The sequence below is a fragment of the Macadamia integrifolia genome, chromosome 14, assembly GCF_013358625.1.
Source record: "Macadamia integrifolia cultivar HAES 741 chromosome 14, SCU_Mint_v3, whole genome shotgun sequence".
Taxonomy (NCBI): Eukaryota; Viridiplantae; Streptophyta; class Magnoliopsida; order Proteales; family Proteaceae; genus Macadamia; species Macadamia integrifolia.
In genome coordinates this window covers 13,445,133-13,457,144 of record NC_056570.1, presented here as the reverse complement: position 1 = coordinate 13,457,144, position 12,012 = coordinate 13,445,133, and the positions used below count along the sequence as shown (strand labels likewise).

At 39.9% G+C, this 12,012-nt stretch overlaps 1 pseudogene; it reads left to right on the top strand.

The window, feature by feature from the left end:
* The first annotated feature begins 270 nt into the window (after positions 1 to 270).
* LOC122060639 lies at positions 271 to 10,842 on the top strand (annotated as a pseudogene).
* Positions 10,843 to 12,012: the final 1,170 nt, after the last annotated feature.

Genomic DNA, 12,012 nt, shown 5'->3' with positions numbered 1-12,012 from the left:
CCCTGAGTTTGTTTCTTAAACAGGACTCAGACCATATTTTTGTGCTAACCTCTTTGCCACTGAAGCTAAAGATGATCCAACACCGACACCCTTCTATCAAAGAAGAGATGTTCTTAATAAAATCAATGTTGCATCAGGTGGTACCTATCTTGACTAATTCATATTTCAGTCAAAACCTACAAAGAAGTAATTGATGAATGGATACACAAACCTTTTCTATCCTTATTTCTACATATAAAAATTCATGATCTAAAGAAAGATTTATCGAATATGTTGCTGGAACTCTACAAGGAGATGTTCTGCAGTATATGTGAAAATATCAAGACATAGATAAAGGAAAGGCTAAAAAGACCGAGCTTCTTGCCAACTTTAATAATTTCGAAGATATTTTAGTTGTATTTGTGAAAATCATAAAAACCGAATTTGAATATAGACCAAATTAAAAGGTTAAAGAAAAAACATTCTCAACTTAGATATATCCATGTTGGGTTGCTCCAAATTGAAATAACATATTTATTTAGGTAAGGATTGGACATTCCAATTATTACTATCGTTTTTTATAAACGATCCATTTCAGTTCCAGTGAAAACCCTCATAGGAGGAATGGAATCGAATATGCTTTAGCCTTTAGGCACTGATCTAATATTGACATTGCTTGTTTTATTGACTTTAGGGTCTCAAATGGACCTCTGAAAATACATTCTTTCTCACTCTCGAATGTTGGCTTTGCTTGTTAGATACAAGCTGAATGCTAGCCATGTGTTTGTTTGAGCCCATGAGGTAATATTTCTAGAACAATTATGAGACCATTGGTGAATGATGTGTTGGCTGTTTAGATTCTGTTTGTATTGTTTTTAAAATTTATTTCAATTAAGTGGTGCCTATAAACAGCATGGCAAGGGAGAGTCTTTTTTGTGGAGGAACCACACAATTTTCAGATGTACAAGAAACTTTGCTAATCAGAGTTTCCAATCCACCTATTACAGTGACTTAACAATTTTCTTCATGGTTGTATATTACAGCTTTTGTCTGCGTTTGTAGGGAATGATGATGATGATGGAGATACAGTTCAAGTTGTGCCAGATATCGGGCCTACTATTAAGGTAGCTCTCAATCACAGATGGAGGCAGCAATGGATGCCTTATCACGAGACCTGAGCAAATTAAGGACAGGAAGGGCATCAGCAGGTACAAGGCTATGCACTGCTTTATAAATGAATTAACAGCATTCATAGTGAATTACTTGGATGACCATTTGGAACTTTTTCTACAGGAATGCTTGACCATATTATTGTGGAAATGGGTGGTGTAAAGATGCCCTTAAAGAGTCATCTAGCCATTGTTTCTGTCATAGATTCAAAAACCCTCTCAGTAATAACTTATGATCCAAATGTAATGGAGTATACATTCTCTATAGCCAAGTTTAATGTTTATTAGTTGGATATGCTCCTTTCTTGTTTAGTTAAATTTGTTGCTTTTGAGTACATGTTTTTGAAATTTTCTTGGGAATTCTACTACAATATGCCAGTACTCTAGACTTTGAGATACTTGTGTTATTCTCGAGAAATTGTGTACCTAATGAAGTATACCTGTTTTGCGGACCCTAAAAGAGTTGGACCATGCCATTGTTTCATCTACTTTAGGTTTAAATCCAACGTTGGAAGGCCAAAGACTGATTGCTGCTATCCCACCGTAAGTAATCCTTCATTCATATTCATATTTTGCATTTAATTTTTATGTGCTTGCCCAAATGAAGGCCATTTCCCAGTAATATCCATTGCTAGCAAGTGGACCTGGGACAAGCCTTGATGCTAATTGAGAGAACAACATTCTCTTTCCAATACTTCTTATGTTCTATTGATTCTTCCCTCCCCACCCCACTACAACAAAGGAGGCTTGTAACTACGGATTTTTCCGCAGTAAAAGGTCTAAATGTTCACAGTAATAGCCTATTGCTGCGGATAACCTGCGATTTGCTATCCGCAGTTACAAGTGCCATCGCTAAGTCTATAGCTGCAGATTTCACACCGCAAGGACAGGGTACTCTATAGATATGGATATTTAACTATGAAAATTTCAGCAGTAAATCTGTTGATGAGGATTTTTAACTGTGAATTTTTTTCATAGCAACTTTATAGCTACAAATGTTTCCGTAGTAAATCTATTGCTGCAGACTTTTAACAGTGAATTTTTTCTGTGTGTGTTTCCACAGTAAATCTATTGCTGCGGACTTTTAACAATGAATTTTTTCCACAGCCACTTTATAGCTGCGAATGTTTTTGCAGTAAATCTATTGCTGCAGACTTTTAACTATGAATTTTTCCATAACAAATTTATAGCTACGGATATATAGCTACGAATATTTTTGTAATAAATCTATTGCTGCAAAATTCTAATTGCACATCTTTTTCACAGCAAATTGATAGTTGCGGATTTTAGCTACGAATTTTTACGCCCCAAAAATTTATAACTGTGCTTTTGTAGTGGCATTTTTTGTAAATATTTTATTATGAAGACATAGACACAGGATTTTTGAGTGGTGACAGTATATAATATTAATTTTTTGCTTTTATATATTTTTATACAAATGTACCTGTTTCTTGAACCTTTATAATCCATTCAATATACAATCCATAATAATTGTTTAAGATCCAAAAAAAAAATACATGATACGTCAACAATCCTATCTTAGAAAAATTCAATTATATCAAGAATTATGTGTCCACAAAAAAAAAAAAAAAAAAAAATACAACTATCAGACTTTACTAGCAGTTGAGCGCTCCTTGTTCGGATCTTGATCTGGTCCAAGCCTCCCACTCTTTTATGTTGTTGGAAAACTCTTCAAGAGTCCTACTTCCATTTTGATTGATTAGATTTGAGTTTTTGGGTTACTTCCTGTAATCAATATTAGCAAAATTTATACTAAACAATTATTTTATAAATATTCATGATAAAGCATTAAGTTGCATATCACTTTACCTTTTTGAGATGAAGAAACAATAAAACTCGTCAACGAGGAGAGATTCCTTTGTAGTGCTAACTCGTCATGACCACTAGAAATAGCAGGTACCTAGCACGCTTATCTATATAACAAAGAATTATTCTCAATAAAATTAATAATTAAAAATAAGCACCAATAAGTTATAATAGCAATGAAAAATCTCTAAAAATAAATGTAACTCTTAAAACTGACATAATATAAATTGTTTAGTGTGCAACTTCAAATACGGTTTTCTTTCCTTGTATCTTAGATTACCACAAAGGGATCACTCATTGTTCTTTTATAATAATGGGTTTTCCCCTTTAGATTTTTCAATTGATTTTCAACAAGAGAAAAAGCTCCAATTAATGCTAGTGAAATGGGCTTATAGGATGTTTATCTGTGTCATGGCTGTTTCAAGTGGCTCAGGTTCTATATATTGACCTTACCCTACTCGTATTATCAGCAAGGATGTTACTTGGAATACCCTTTTAGTTATTCTACGGCTTGATGGGTGGTTGGACTGCCTACCCCATTAGTGTTCTCTATGTGGAGTACAAAACCAAAAAAGAAAGAGAGAAAGTAGATTTCAGAAACCATGTTATCCGGGTCTAGGTTTATATTTTAAAATTCATCAACTTTCTCTTTTCTCTGTTTTCTCTAAACTCATGCAATCTGTTTTTAAACTGAAGTGGTTCGAAGTGTGATGTGTTGCTAAAGAAACATTGGAGGAACGTGGTTTACTCTTTCAATTACACATTTCTTTTGTTTTTATATGTTATTCCACTTATAGCTTGTGCAAGGTATCAAACGTGAGTTTGGCTTTGAACTACACATTTCGTTTGTTTGGATGTCATTCAACTGATAGCTTGTGTGAGGTATCTAGTGGCTCTACTAGTTCTTATTGAGTTAAGATGTGAAGCTGAATCTGAAATAAAAAACAATTTCATTTTTCAGTAGGTATTAGCCATAAATTAAGGGATCAAGTAAGCATTACTAAGAAGGCAAAATTAAATATTCAATACTAACCCTTTCAATAATCTGTATTAAACAATCCTTGTAAGATCACTAACAACGAGAAGTAAGGTTTTATTCCAAGGGAATTGTGAGCAATGGTAAAGAGAATAAGAAATATAAGGGAGAGAGCATACACAATTCAGAAATAGCTTAGAAATAGGGGAAAAGAACGCTACGCGGTTGCATCCTCTATGCCTAGATATAAGGTATCGTGAAAGAAGACCATGCCCCCTGGTTGTATGCATGTGTGTTCATGCTCACTGGTCAAGGCACTGGACAAGAGATAACTAACTATAATCTGCCAACTAGGAACAGAGGAGCAGCAATGAAACTACAGATTGAACCAATAGCAAATTCAATTGATATTGGCATACTAAATTAACCACACAACTGAAAGACAAAACAACCAAACCCGGAACCTCAAAAAAAGAAGGCAAAATTGCAAGACCAACATTATAGAATTGTTGCATCATTCTAGGAGTCTAATTGTTTATTAGAAACAAACAAGCACGGAACATAATTTCTTTGTAGTATAGACCATTTACAAAACACCAAAAAAATTCAGAAGAGATAATCAATTCAGGGCAAAAGAAACTCACATCCCAGTAATAGGTGTTACTGATAATCCATCCTCTACCATAACATTCGTACTTGAAAGGGTCTCTCCTATATGTTCTATGCGTAGCTAGTATAGGAATAGATGAGTTGGTCATGCCTCATACTAAAGAGAATATTTTCAAATAAATATATAACACATTGTGCAGATAGCCTAAAATGGGAGTAATCCACATTGATTGTACTTATAACCAACATAACTTCCTACCTTTAGCCCCAACTCTTAATACTTTACCGCGATGGCCTTCATGCTAATTGAGCGAAGAACATTCTCTTTCCAAAACTTTTCTAGACTGTGAGCCTCTTTATGTTTGTTGATTACCCCCTCCCCCCTCCTCTCTAATGTTTTCTTCTGGTCTTTATTTCTAGATCAACGAAGGAACACATGCAGGTGAGCTCATTCTAGACTATACTCCTTGATGCAGTAAAAATTGACCAGGTGATCTTCCTTGCAAGACTTGGTACTCCACACTAGACCTGCACAGAAGAGCAGACAAAGGAGAGCCGGGCTGACCCGACGGGGGACCCTCCGATGCCTAAGTCAGATTTCTTCCACAACAGTTACTCAAGAGAGTTTATTATGAAAATGATCCATCCCCTTTTTTTGGGGCTTACCTTGATATTTATAGGGAGTGAATAGAGAGGCGGTTAAGGAGAGTCCTATTTTGGCAAGTAGTTCACTCTTGTTCGAATAACTCTTGGGAGAGTCCCACTAGGTAACTATTACTTTATTTGTTAGGATATCTCCTAATGATAAGATTTGCTGAGCTAGCGATAAGATCTGCTAAGCTAGCAATGAGTGATCCTGAGGATGGTCCATGCAATCGTTGGGATCGGTCAAACTCTTTAGGGAAATGAGCCAAGGGGTGGGGTCAGCCAAGGATGAGCCAAGGGGTAGGCTCTGCCAGGGATGACCCAAGGGGTTAGCTCGGCCAAGGATGAGCCAAGGGGTCAGCTCGGCCAAGGTCTTGGCCAAGGATGACCCAAGGGGTCGATTTTGCCAAGGATGACCCAAGGGGTCGGCTCGGCCAAGGATGACCCAAGGGGTCGGCTCGGCCAAGGATGAACCATGGGGCCGGCCCGGCCAAGGATGACCCAAGGGAGTGGCATTTTTATCCTCATCATAAGCCCCCCACTCCTTCAGGTCAAGGTCCGCAAGTTGACCTGTAGGAGTTCAACAAGCAACGGTTATGTACTTGGATCAGGTTATAGATCTTCAGTTTAGTAAAGACAGCTTTGTTTATTTTTTATTTTTATAGTTGTCCTTCCATACCGACCTTCGAAGTTAGGTTTTTGAGTGTCAACCACCAAAGTATCATTGGCTCGATCTTTCCTACCTTAGAACGTAAGGTCTTTGGTGCCAAACTGAGGTTGGGCCTTACATGATTTAGTACGTAAAGCCTTGAGGTGTCGAGTTGAGGCTCTGGCTCACATGCCTTAGTGCATAAAGTCTTGAGGTGCTGAGCCAGAGCTTGGGCTTGAGTGCCTTCACGCCTAAGGGCTTGACGTGCCGAGCCGGGCTCAGGCTTGCATGCCCTAACGCATAAGGGCTTAAGGTGTAGAGATAGAGCTCGGGCTGCTGAGGTGCTGAGCTGGGGCTCAGGCTTGCATGCCTTAATGTCTAAGGGTTTGAGGTGCCGAGCCAGATCTCAGGCTTGTGAGGTGCCGAGTCAGGGCTTGGGATTTATGCCTTAACGCATAAGGGTTTGAGGTGATGAGCCAGGGCTCAAGCTTGCATGCCTTAATGTCTAAGGGCTTGAGGTGCCGAGTTGGATCTTGGGCTTGTGAGGTGCCGAGTCAGGGCTCGGGCTTCATGCCTTAACGCCTAAGGGCTTGAGGTGTCGAGCCGGATCTCGAGCTTGTGAGGTGCCAAGTTAGGGCTCCGGCTTGCATGCCTTAACGCCTAAAGGCTTAAGGTGCAGAGCCGAGGCTCAGGCTTGCCTGCCTTAACGTCTAAGGGCTTGTGGTGTTAAGCCACAGCTCGAGCTTGTGAGGTGCCATGCTAGGCCTCGGGCTTGAGTGCCTTAACGTCTAAGGTCATGAGGTACCGATCGGGGGCTCGGGCTTGTGAGGTGCCAAGCCGAGGCTAGGGCTTGGAGGTGGTCGACCATAGTCTTTCATAGATTATTGGGTTTAGTCAATGGTCCAAAGTGTATAGCCTGGTACACAGAATAATTGTCTAGCATCCCCTCAACAAACCAAGCATTGGACTGAGTGCATCATCGGTCGATGAATCGTTCCCATCGGCCAACTGGTGATGAGCTGCTCGGCCTTGGGATGGTATGATCGGCAAGGTGGCCTACTTGGCTATAACATTCTCATAATGGAAAGTTGGTTTACTCGGCTGTAACATGCTTGGCTCGGCAAGTTGGTTTGCTAGATAGTAACGTGCTCGACTTTGGGATGGTATGTTGGCGAGTTGATCTGCTCAGCTTAGAGACCACCGACTAGGCTTTGCGCTCGGTTCTCGGTTCTAAAATTCTTCTTTTTTGCTGCAAAAAGAGAGAAAGAAGCAAGGACAATTATATCATTCATTGTGACAACTAACCATATGCAATATGAGTTGCTCGGTTGCATGATGCTCGGCCATGGATTGGTTGGCCTATGAAGTTTTGCTCAGTTGTGGTGAGGTTGCTCGGCTTCTTGGGGTTGAACCGCATTAAAGGAAGTAGAGGAGCTTTGGGAATTAGTTAATAATAAGGATGGTGATTTCTATGAGTTCCTAGACAATCATCTCCGAGTGCTTTGGTTTGCTTGGCCAAACAGAAACGCTGATTCAGATGGAGAAAAGCTTGGTCGCGGTAAAACTTTAGTCTCCCTTTCATTTCTCTGCAAGTGATTTCCCTCCCGCCGATTCCACTGGTAGCGTTGGGGCCAAGCAATCAGTAAGTGCCCCACCTTGCCTTTGCGGTCCATGGTGTGTGCTGTGTAGTAGTGAGAGTTACGGGATTTGTGGATTACGCTGCTACAAAGAGCTAAGATGGGGGAGGTGCTTCAACAAAGGGATCCATCACGTTACAACTGGGTCATCCGTGCCCGGCGTGGGTTGTTCCGTGAGGAACATGCATCGAGGCTTAACCAACTTTTTAAACCACACTTTGAAACCAGATTTTTAAAACTACTTATGTAAACACACTTGGCAAACATCACTGAAAAACCACCTTGTTAAACCACTTATGTAAACCACTTCATAAAACCATTATGCCAACCTCCCTATAAAACCACCTTATAAAATAGAGCTTGTAAAACCAACTTTGAAAATCGGCTTCATAAGCAAAACACCTAAGCTTCCCTAATTAAGATTCCTCCATTGAGCCCAGGCCAAACCAAGATATGGATCTGGCGATGAGTTCGTTAGGAGGGTTTGGAAATAACAATAAAGAGATGCCATTGTTGCTTGTGAGAATCCTTTATTTTCCGATATAGCTTCACTTGTTACTACCAATGCATATAGGGATCATAAGCTTTTGATTCAAATCTGAGATTTAAGTTCTTGGACCTGCAGGGAGAGGAATAGGATGGGCGGATCCGAGAGTGAGGAAGAAGGGAGTTTGGCCACAAAGAGTCAACCATGATTGGAGATGGCGGATTTGCAGTTGTGATGGTGGTGTGATTGGGATTTGGGGAATGAAAGAAGAGATTGAGATGAGAAGATAAGTCTGAAAATAGCAAACTTCATTTATTTGGGATTTTAGAAATGGAAGTCGTGGTTGGTTTGAGATGGATCCAAGATGATGGACCCCAGTTCTTAAACTGCTTCGGTGAGGAGACGAATCTAGATGAAGCTTCAGAACAATAGCTTTTCTCTATTTCCCCCGGATGACGCCAATTTGATGTAGTAAAAATTGACCAGGTGATCTTCCTTGCAAGACTTGCTACTCCATGCTAGATCTGCATAGAAGAGCAGACAAAGGAGAGCCAGATTGACCTGACGGGGACCATCCAATGCCCAACAGTTACTGAAGAGAGTTTATTATGAAAATGATCCATCCCCTTTTTTAGGGGCTTGCCTTGATATTTATAGGCAGTGAATCAAGAGAGGCGGTTGAGGAGAGTCATATTTTGGCGAGTAGTTCACTCTTGTTTGGATAACTCTTAGGAGAGCCCCACTAGGTAACTGTTACATTATTTGTTAGGATATCCCCTAGTGATAAGATTTGTTAAGCTGTCGATAAAATCTGCTGAGCTGGCAATAAGTGATCCTCAGGTCCTCGCAATCGTTGGGATTGGTTCAGACTCTTTAGGGAGATGATCCTAGGGTTCAGCTCGGCCAAGGATGAGCCAAGGGGTCGACTCTGCCAAGGATGAACCAAGGGGTCGGCTCGGCCAAGGATGACCCAAGGGGTCAGCTCGGCCAAGGATGGGCCAAGGATGACCCGAAGGAGTGGCATCTTTACCCTCATCACTCCTCATTATTCCCTCTTTCTGTAGTCGATAGTTCGTTTGGTTCTTTACGCCCCCCCACCCTCCCCCAAAAAAAAAAAAATAGTTCCATTGGTTTTGTATCAGGCAATGTGTAAGGTGGTCGCCAAATCTGCTGAAGAGGTTGAGCAAAGTATAAGAAGGGCACGTCAAAAGGTATGACACAGAAAACATAGATTCTTCTTGTTCTTTGCTTCCGTTTTACTATAGTTATGAAAGAAAGATCATTGTTTAACGTTGGAACAGTACGCGCCAGCAGAAACAGATGGTTCAAAACAGTTCATCAGTGTTTCAACTGTTGTCACTTTCACCGGCTCCAGCAACATTTAGTCTAATTTTGCAAATAAGACATGTAAAGGACGCTGGGTCTTCCTTAGGTCAAATCAACCCATGGTGGTCATCTAATTCACAGAACAGTTAGCAAGTAATTCTCCTTTTTCTTCACTGTCCACTGTCAAGCCCTCTTAGTCCTAACTAAAACAACCCAGAGTGGGATGTTGAACCTGGGGTTGAGCCTACCTTAGTAGTAGGATAATAAGTATCAACTCACTTTGGTTAGGAAAAGCTGTTGCCGAGCTTTCTTTTGACTCAGGAATTGGCAGGCGGGGATGCTCTGATTTAAGGCTTGGCTGGGCATAAAAACATCTCGCTCCTCTATCCTTTAATGAAGGTGGTGATTACTAGGTCTTTCCATCGTCTCTTGGTAGAAACAAACCGCCCACTCTGCCCATACAATATTTGAGAATCTGCACTGCACATAAATCTTACCTATTAGAGTTTAGCGGGGGATTTTAATTCTTTTTAAGTTACAATTTAACAAAAAACGTGATGCTAAATAGCATGCAATGTTGGAACTGGATGTCTGTTCTCAGCCGAAGTTATGCATTTTTTATTATCGTCGTGCTTAGATGGTGTAGGAGTCATCCTTGATCAACCATGAACTTTCTGTTCGTTGCATGTGTAGCTAGTTCTAGGAATCCAGACTATAGGTCTATCTTTTAGAGATCAAAGTCGTTGCCAATATGCCAGACTGATTAGATGTTTTCAACCTTCATATGAAATTAATGTTTTTCTAAAATGAAGATTTAGTAGTTCTGATGAACAGGATACTTATTACTTATATAGGATAATACTTGTTATCTATTGATTTGGATGATGAGTATACACTGCATGTGTAATCTGAGCAGGTGGGTAAGGAAATATGAAAGTCGTATTGGATAATCTTAAATTTTATTATGTAAACTCTTAAATTTGGTTTTACAGGCATTGGATTCAATAAAGAAAGCAGGGTCAAGTATCCCGAAGGATGATGCAAATAGATTTGAGAAAGAAGTAACACATAAAATGACCATGGAAAGGTTTCTGTTTTTAATCAAGTTTTCTGATTGGTACCTTCTTTCCCCAGATGGACGAAATGACAAAGAAGTTTGTCAAATCAGCAGAGGAAATGTGCAAAGCAAAGGAGAAAGAGATCCTTGCAGGTTAAATAGCAAGTGATTGCTATTTCCTAGACTCCATGTCCATGATCTCTGACCAATCTGTCGACACTCTTCCATCTTGTTGAAAGCAACTTATCTTTTACAGAGACTCCAGGAACATGAATTTTTCTAAATTCTTTTAAGAGTATGGGCATTTCGAAAATCATTGGAAAATGCCCCTACTCCCATCTTTGATGGGATTTTGAGTTGCTTTTATGATAAAGCTCGTAGAACCATACCATATGCAGATATATTTTTTTTAGTGAGCATCCATTACATTATTGACAGTATTTGAGCACCTAATAAGTAAGTTTATGGCCTCCATGATCAATGATGGTTTGAGAAATGGTTGCACCCAATTGTCTAAACATGTAGATCCTCCTGAACCACAGGTGACTCGGACACAATTCTAAATGTCCTGCACAATTTGGTGATCCTTCATGAAAGCAAGCAATCCTCAGGGAATGGATCAATAATAATAACAATAATAATTATAATAATAATAATAATAACAATAATAGATGCACACCCTGAGGCTTTGGGACTATGGGGTTAAAATAATTAGGCGAAGTGCATTGTTCTTAGATGTATAATGATCCTCATGATGTTGCATTTTAGAGTCTAGACTTCAATTGGTGACATAGGTGATTGCTCACTCAGGACACACAGCCATATATCTCATTGTATTATTAGGTAAGTGATATGTCACCAACTTCTTAGAGAAGTTATTTGGCTGGTGCGGCACTTATGCAATCCTCGCACTTGTTACACAAGTCTGCCTAAGTCACTCAACACACTTGTGTTTAAGACTCTCAAGAGAACTTGGAATGCTTGAAGAATGTTCAACTCTAGTTGCTTCAGATGATGGAGGCTGACCCTTATTTATAGTTTGAGGCCTTACAAATCAATGGGGATTTGTACTCATGTTGCTGATTTAATGGCTAAGAATTTCCTAGAACTGTCGCAACTATTAAATTTTTCTCTACTATTCTATAAATATCTAGTCTTTCTTCTAGAGTCTCCATACAAGTATAGGAAGCTCTAGATGGGAATAATAACATTCTGGGCATTTGAACCCTTAGCAGCCTGGCCCAGTTGATCAAATCCTTGAGATTCCTTGTGATGCTTTTTTGGCTTTGGTAATCCTTTTCACTTGATTTAAGTACTCCCTCCATCTATGCTAGAATTCCCTCCTTAAAATTGGTGTTCCGCTAGTACGTACTCGACCTTCTTCTCAAAGGATGGTGAGATGTCACCAGTACCCATTGCGAAACGCCTCGTATTGAGTCCTCGAAGTCTTTATGGTAAGCTTTAAGGCAGCTTACATGGAAGATTGAATGTATCTTCATCCATGCAAGTAGCTGAAGTTGGTAGGAAACACTTGAAGTTCAGTGTTATGCCAGAAAACCGATCGGTGGGTATCTCCGTCCTATACAAGTAGATCAAGTCAAGAGATTCCCGGAGCTTATTCCGGAAGGGTGCTCTCCGACGCTCAAATCAG